Below are 8840 nucleotides of genomic sequence, written 5' to 3'. Positions count from 1 at the left end.
ATATATATATATATATATATATATAGAGAGAGAGAGAGAGAGAGAGAGAGAGAGAGAGAGAGAACATTTCCTACACACTTGTGTAGGTAAGTTACCTACACACTAGCTTAAAATACAGTGGGGGCCCACATTGTTTGGGTGATCCAAACCATTCATTTGAATGATCCTCACATAGATAGGGTGTCCACAAAAAATCAGATCCATAGGATCATCCTAACCATTCAAACTATGGAGGCAAAAAATGGACTAATTTGTGAAGGTTTATACACGTCCATTTTACCTCCACAAATCGTAGGGTTGGGATGATCCTATGGATCTAATTTTTTGTGGACACTCTATCTATGTGAGGACCATTCAAATGAATTGTTTGGATCACCCAAACAATGTGGGCCCCCACTATATTTTAAGCTAGTGTGTAGGTAACTTACCTACACAAGTGTGTAGGAAATGTTCTCTCATATATATATATATATATATATATATTTTTTTTTTTTAAAATAAAAATAAAACTCATCTTAAGTTTCAAATTAAATTTGTATCTTTTTTTTTAAAATGTGACATTACAAGTTTTCTTTACTACTTGTAATCCTTACTGCTTGCTGTCGACACTAATTCTATATAAATTTGGGATCACAAAACTCGGAAACCGATTACAAAGAAATTGTATTTAATGAAGAGTGGTACACTTTCTTGTATCCTCCGATTAACAATCAATATGGTGAAGACTAGGGCTTTCGCAATGTGTTTCTCGTTCTTCGATGTTGAAAAATGTGTGAGCTTCACTCTGACTTCGCGCTTTTATCCGTTGTGAAGAAGTGTGACTTTCCTCTGATGAAGGGCCTTGTGTGTTGGCTTGATCTTCTAGGAAGATTTCTCCGTGTACCTGATTGCCTTGTTGAAGTGAGTGCTTTTCTTCCCTTGAGGTAGCTTCCTCTCTGGATCCTTCTTGAATTTTCTATCCTCCTTTATAAAGAGAGGAAAATGCCTTTATATTGTCCTTTCTCATGCAATAACTACCCAAACCACATTGCATAGTGGTGCAAGTGGTTGTGGTCCCACTACGTTTTTATGAATTGGCAACCTTTGGACGGCCTCTTAATGGGCCTCCCTCTTGGGCCCAAGTGAGAGCATTTTTATGTGAAACCCTTTTTATGTGTATAGGGGCCACTTAAGGAATTAGGCGTAATTTTGTAACTTAGTGGACCTCTTAATGGACCTCCTACTCAAGATTTTACTCAATCTCTTGCTCTATGTAGAACTTGTCTTGCTTCTTGCCCATCATCCATGCTAAAGGATTTTATTACTTAGTATATTGTCTCGTTTCCGATTCAAAATCAAGTAACTTATGATAATGTATCTCCAACATACTATGCATTTTATAGCTCCATTTCCAATAATCTAGAACCCATAATTATTTTGAAGCCAATTTCCCACCTGCGTGGTGGAAGGTCATGAAAGAAGAAATTGATGCTCTTCACTAGAAGAACTAAATGCTCTTCACATAAATTACTCATGGGAAATACTCATGGGAAATTGTCTAATTTCCTTATGGCAAAAGACTAGTTAGTTGTAGATGGGTTTTTAAAACAAAATTTAATAGTGATGGCTCCATTGAAATGCACAAAGCAAGATTAGTTGCCAAGGGAACTTAGACCTATGGAGTGGACTACAAAAAAGATCTTTGCTCCTGTTGAAAAAATAAATATTTTTAGTGTCACATGGAATTTAAAAATATTTTCCTGCACGGTCACGTGAAAGGCGTCGATATGTATCTTCACCCCAAGGAAAATTAAGGAGAATAGTCTTGTGTGAAAATTAAAGAAAGCTTTGCATTGACTAAAACAGTCTCCTTGGGCATGTAATACTAAAATATCTTTGGCATTATTGGGTGCTAGGTTTTGTAAAAGTAGAATTGACTCTTCCTTTTTCGTGCGGGGCAATACCATCTCCCATGATGAAATTTTATAAGATTAGAGATTCTCGATTTTATACATAGGAAGCAACTTAGAAGCATGAACCGTGTGCGTTGGCGGGGCCGACGGGGGAGAGGGAGCATGTGGGTCTAAAAGAGTCTAAGGTTGGGAGACCCATGAGAGCGTTTATGTAATATTATCTTTATATATTTTTCAAAATTCAAGTACATCAAAAAATAATAATTTCTAACCATATTGTTAGAAGTGTGTGTGGGTGTGTATTGTAGCCATCAGGGCATAGTAGTCTTTTGTATGTTCTCTTTCCTATAAATACATAAGTGAGGGGGAGGATCCCTAACTTATTCTTTCTCTTCTTCCTCTTTCTTTCTCCCTCTTTGGTGGCTTCTAACATGGTATCAGAGCCCTAGGGTTTGAGGCCCTAGGGACCACCTTGCAAGCTCCCTTCCTCCTCCCATCTCCTCTCCTCCCACTCCCTGATACAGTAAACCGCTATAGTAACCCGCTATAGTACCCGCTACAGTTCCACCACTACCACCACCACCCTCCACCTCCTCCTCCACCACCACCACCACCACCTCCTCCACCCCAACCTCTACCATTTGAAGCCTTACATATTCTAAAACCCGAGTCATCTTCTCCTTTTCTTCCTTTTTCTTTTTTTTTGTCCCTTTTCTTCATGGCCTAAATATTTTAGTCCCCATAACTCTTTCTGCGGCTCCGATTCCTTTGTATATTTATGTATTTCTCTCTTCGAGGCCTTATCATGTCTCCCGCCTCTCTCGGTTGTAGTGGTTGTCATCAGAGCTGCGGTATTCTCTCTTGGCTCATCTAGTAGCCCCTCTTCCTTTCGGGCTCTGCAGTCATAGTGCTTGAGCTCCTTCTTCTGTCTTTCTCTTCATGGATCATCCATTTATTGTGGATCCCTCTCTTAGCCTAACCATTTCGCTTCGTCCCTCTACATTATCTTCAGTTTCCTATTTACCCAGCTCTTTTTCATTGGTGGATGGTTCATTCCCACCTCATTGTGTGCCCTCTCTCATGGAGGGCTATTCGAACACTGAGCTGTGCCTCGTTAGCGCCTCTACTCATTCTGATTTCTTTGATGGCTCTACTATTGCTGCTTATAGCACTAGTGATGGTGCTACCCGTGGTGGCGGTACCTTTGGTTGTGGTCGTCGCCGTAGTATATGTGTTGGTGGCCGTGATCTTACTGGCGGCCACGATATTGGTGGTCGTCCCCATCCATATTGTTCTCATTGTCGGAGGGGGACCTTATCTTGACACTTGTTATGCTCTTCATCCCGAGCTCCATCCGCCTCCTGAGCCTCGTATCATTCACTCTGTACACCATTTGGCTTCTGCTCCTTTAGCTATATTGGCTTCCTCTTCACCGCATAGTACAACCACCCCTTCTGAGGCTCTCGCGCTGACTATGATGAGTTCCAGCGCTTTTGATTATTCCGTCGCCCGCAGAGTGCCGTCTTTGCCTAGTTAGGTAGTTTCCCTGCCTCTTTTCTTTCTAGCTCGAACTCCTGGATCATTGATTCTGGGGCATCCAACCATATGACAGGTTCTTCTTCATCTCTTAGTTCCTTTCGGCCCCTATCCTCGCAGTCTATTACTCTTGCTGGTATTGACAGTATTTCTCCATGCCCTGGCCTTACTATCCTCTGTCTTATGTGTTCCCAAGTCCACTTTTAGCCTACTTTCAGTTAGTCAGCTTACCAAACATCTTCATTGCTCTGTCTCATTTTATCCATCTTATTGTTTGTTTCAGAATCTCTCGACTGGGAAAATGATTGGTTCGGGATGTGAGGTGGATGGGCTTTATCGTCTCGACTGTGGCCCTTCCAGTACTGTTTTGCACAGCTCCATCGATGCCTATCAGTGGCACTGTCGCCTTGGTCATCCTTGCCTCAAGCGTCTACAACGGACCTCCATTGTTCCTACCCCCATTCAGCCGTTTCAGTGTGAGGCCTGTGAGCTTGGCAAACACCGCTGTGTGTCGTTTCCTCCTAGACTTGTTAGTAGACTCTCGTACCCTTTCGAGTTAGTACACTCGGATGTATGGGGTCCTGCACGGACTACCTCTCTTTTTAGATACTGATATTTCATTGTCTTCATTGATGACTTTTCGCGCATGACTTGGCTTTATCTGCAAAGACAGCTCGGCGGTTTTCTCTGCCTTTCGCACATTTCATGCCGAGGTTACAAATCAGTTTGGTCGTTCAATCAAATGTTTGTGCACTGATAACGCTCGAGAGTACTTTTCACAATCTAATGGCCTCCAAGAATTCCTCTCTACTCGTGGCATCATCCACCAATCTTCATGTGCTCACACCTCCCAACAAAATGGTGTGGCAGAACGTAGGTTGAGATCTTTACTGGATGGTACTCGTACTCTTCTCATTCAAATGCGGGTCCCTAAGACCTATTGGGGTGATGCCCTCCTTACAACCTGCTTCCTTACCAATAGGCTTCCTTCCCCTGTCCTTGGTGGTTCATCCTCATTCGCCTTGTTACATCCCCAGTATGACCATTTTCCTCTCACCCTTCGGGGCTTTGGTTGGGTGTGCTTTGTCCACAACCTCGGCCTTGGATTAGATAGCCCTCGGCTGAGCGATGTATCTTTCTTGGGTATTCACGAACCCAGAAAGGTTATCGGTGTTACAGTCCTCGCTTACGTAGGTCATTTGTCTCTGCCGATGTCACCTTTTCTGAGTCCGAGTCTTACTTTATCACTCCTCCTGAGGATTGTCCCGCAGTTCTTGATTCGGACATCCCGCTTCCTCGTCTAGCTCTTCCAGACCCCATACCTTCTCCTTCCTCGTCTGCTCCTTTGCCGGTCCCTGAGTCTTGCACACCTTCTCTTTCCTCGGCTCCTCCTTTGTCGGTTCCTCCATCTAGCACTGTTTATGAGCCCTCCTCTTCATTACAGGCTCCAGAGGCTCCTCCTCCAACTCCTACGAAGGCATATCAACGCAAGTCGATGTCTACAGCCCATCAACATCCTCCTGGAGATCACGACTACCTCTTCTCAAGTACCTGTAGATTCTCTCATTGCCTCGCGTACTCATTCTCATAGTACTGCTCATCCTATTTCCTCAGTTGTTTCCTATGACTCTCTGACCCCTATGTTTCGAAGTTTTGTATGTTCTTTATCTTCTGTTTCTATGCCACAGTCATTGCCAGCAGCTCTTGATCATCCTAGTTGGTGTGCGGCTATGGACCTTGAGATGGAGGCCCTTCAGGCTAATCATACATGGGATTTGGTTCCCCTTCCACCTGGAGCTCAGCCCGTCGGTTGCCGCTGTGTTTATGTCGTCAAACACTTACCTGACGGGACAGTTGAGCGCCTTAAGGCGCACCTAGTTGCCGTTATACCGGAACAGTTGAGCGCCTTAAGGCGCACCTAGTTGCCAAAAGTTATACTCAAACATTTGGAGTTGATTATCATGAGACATTTTCGCCGGTTGCCAAAATAAAATCTGTCAGGGTTCTCCTCTCACTTGCAGTTAACAACGGTTGGCCCCTACATCAGTTAGATGTGAAGAATACCTTCTTACATGGAGAGCTTATTGAGGAGGTGTATATGGAGCCTCCTACGTATGTTGCTTAGGAGGAGATGTCCTCCTCAGTGTGTCGGTTGCGACAATCTATATATTGCCTGAAGCAGTCCCCTAGAGCTTGGTTTGGCCGGTTTAGCGATGCTATCATGCGCTTTGGCATGAAGCAATGTGTTGTTGATCACTCTGTCTTCAGTTATCAGTCGGGTGCTGGTTGTGCTCTATTGATAGTGTATGTTGATGACATTATCATTACAGGCAGTGATTCAGTGGCGATACACAAACTGAAGACATTATTGCAGAAAGAGTTCTGAACCAAAGATCTGGGACGTCTTAGATACTTTCTTGGCATTAAGGTTGCCCATTCTACTAGAGGTATCTCTCTCTCTCTCTCTCAGCGAAAATATGTGTTGGATCTTCTTGAGGAGATAGGTTACCTTGGAGTGAAACCTGCCTTAGTTCCTATGGACTCAAATGTGAAACTTCTTCCAGAAGAAGGGGATTTGTTAGATGATCCTGGCATATATAGGAGGCTAGTGGGTAAGCTCATATATCTTACAGTCACTCTTCTAGATATATCATATGCTGTTGGTGTTGACATATGAGCTCACCCAGTACTTCCCACCTGGGAGCAATTATTCAGATTATTCGCTACTTGAAAGGGGCACTAGGGAAAGGCCTCCTATTCAAGAAGCATGGGCATACCAGGATGGAAGGATTTAGTGATGCAGACTGGGCGGGATCTCCTGCAGATAGGAGATCCACCACTGGATATTGTACTTTTGTTGGTGACAATTTAGTGTCATGGAAGAGTAAGAAACATGACATTGTTTCTAAGTCTAGTGCCGAGGTAGAGTACCAATCTATGTCCCATACTAGTGGAGAACTCCTTTGGTTACGTTCACTCCTATCTGAGATTGGTTTCTCCTCATCTTCTCCGGCTCAGCTTTATTGCGACAATAAGGTTGTGATTCATATAGCTACCAATCCTGTCTTCCATGAGAGAACGAAGCACATAGAGGTTGATTGTCTCTTCATTCGCCAGCGAGTTCATGGAGGCCAGATTCATGTTTCCTCCACTCGGTTTGTGGGCCAACTAGCCGATGTTTTCACTAAATCCCTTAGTAATGCAAAATTAAATGACATCTGTAACAAGCTGAGAATGTATAATATATACATTCCAGCTTGAGGGGGAGTGTTAGAAGTGTGTGTGGGTGTGTATTGCAGCCATAAGGGCATAGTAGTCCTTTGGATGTTCTCTTTCCTATAAATACATAAGTGAGGGGGAGGATCCCTAACTCACTCTTTCTCTTCTTTCTCTTTCTTTCTCCCTCTTTGGTGGCTTCTAACACATATCTTTCAAAATCCAAGTCCATAAAAAAGTAGTAATTTCTAACCATCTTCATTTTCATGCCCTCTCTCCTCATGCCTTCTTAAGACGCCTTTGTGCTTGTTCTAATGAAGTACTTTGAAGTGTTGGATGAGTTTGATGCAAGTTAGTTGGTGATAGTAAGACTGAAGGAATAATAGAAATACGTTGGGAGCATCGTGGGAGCGGTTCCCATCCTAAGGAACGCTGAATCACGGTTCTAGCTTGGGAGCAGCACCCATGAGGAAGATTCCTGCTTCTAAGGGAAGCAACATGATTGAAATAATTTTATTAGATATCAGAGGTTATCTATTTTAATTGGATCTGCTATGAGAGATTATTTAGGGGTTATCCATTTTGATGGGATCTGCTTTGAGAGACATTATTGTATTCTGTTAAAGTATAAAAGATAAATAACGCCTTTATCCAAAAGCTTAAGCTTTTGGAGAAGTTGGTAAGTTAACATGGTATCAGAGCCAAAGGTCTCAAGTTCAAACCTCCCAGATAGCAAAATCCACATGCGATGGTCGGCCCAAAGTGGGACCACATGTGCCACGCGTTTGCCAAGAGGGCCACACGTGCGGGGGAGTGTTAAAGTATAAAAGATAAATAACGCCTTTCTCCAAAAGCTTTGGTAAGTTAACATGTTCTCATCTCATTTCATAACAGTCAAAGAACATTACAACATCAAAACATCACGATTAACTAATTGATCTTTCCTTCATGCAAATTATATATAGGAAGAAAATATAATTACCATCAGTAAGAAAAAAAATATAAGGATAAAAAAAATTCCAGCTCCAGATAATCCTTTTCCATCCTCTGCATTAGCCCATGACAAGGATTCCTTACTGTAACTGGTCTCTACCATATTCAAAGCACTAATACCCCCTTGTTCAGCTAGTCTCATATGCGATATAATGTGAGGGAAGACTCTTTTATAAGACTCCTCTCCAATTAAAAGATCTGAATGCCCAAAGCCATCCACTACCACTCTTGCATGATGAAAACCAGGTTGGTGCAATCTCATGTATTGGTTAGCAAGAAATGATGTCTGTGGAGTAACCAAGAGACTCCTTCCACCGGAGATATAGAGCGTGGGGAGTGTCATTCTCTCAGGATGGATCAGATATGAGTTCTTCCCATTAGAGTCGACAATGAAGCCATTGATGCAGATCTTTCTAAGGTGAGGAAAGGCTGACATGGGCAGACTTGGCAAGCTTTGCTTGTTCAGCCAGTGATGCAATGTATGACTGATATTGTTGTGCCAAAATGCATTGCCGAATATGCCAGAGAGTACTTCGCACTCAATGCAAGTGCATCTCTCGTAGCGGGGGATCAAACAGGCAACCAATTTTAGAAGCCAGTGCCGGAAGCTATCTTTTGAACTTTCAAGTATCGGTAAGATTCTGTTCTTACCTAGTATCGCCATGGAGATCTGAAAGTTGATTTAGTTAGCTATATAAACCAATTGTTATTTAAACATGGTAATTTCAAGTTAAAATATTGGAGTGAGATTGGGCGAGAAGATAATTCAAGTGGGTTCAAAGACAGAACTTACTGCAACCTCGATTTGAGCTCAAGTTCAGATTTTGTGATAGATTATTTCCTCTTATATGCCCAATCTAATTTTGAATTATGTTATATATTTAATATTTTTATGTTAGGGTATCAAGATATAAACATTTGTTAATAGACTTGTATTGCCACCCTCAAAACTAGGCGTTTCCCACCCATGTCAGTTCGTTTACAAATAGAACAAGCTGGCATGGGGTGGAAGAACCTAATTCATGGGTGGCAATACGAGAGCCTTTAGGAAATCATACGTCATAATATTATGGTTTTTTTTAAGCTGTCATAATATTGTGGTTACCAAATAGAATTATGGGAAATGAGAACAAAAAACTTGTTTTGGGGAAGTCACCCTACTGTTGTCATCTGTACGAAAGTACTCAACTTGCCTTATTTAGT

This window comes from Tasmannia lanceolata, unplaced genomic scaffold, assembly GCF_043159265.1.
Source record: "Tasmannia lanceolata isolate RefF3 unplaced genomic scaffold, GAP_Taslan_0.1 ptg000044l, whole genome shotgun sequence".
NCBI lineage: Eukaryota > Viridiplantae > Streptophyta > Magnoliopsida > Canellales > Winteraceae > Tasmannia > Tasmannia lanceolata.
Note: the sequence above shows the minus strand (reverse complement) of the source record.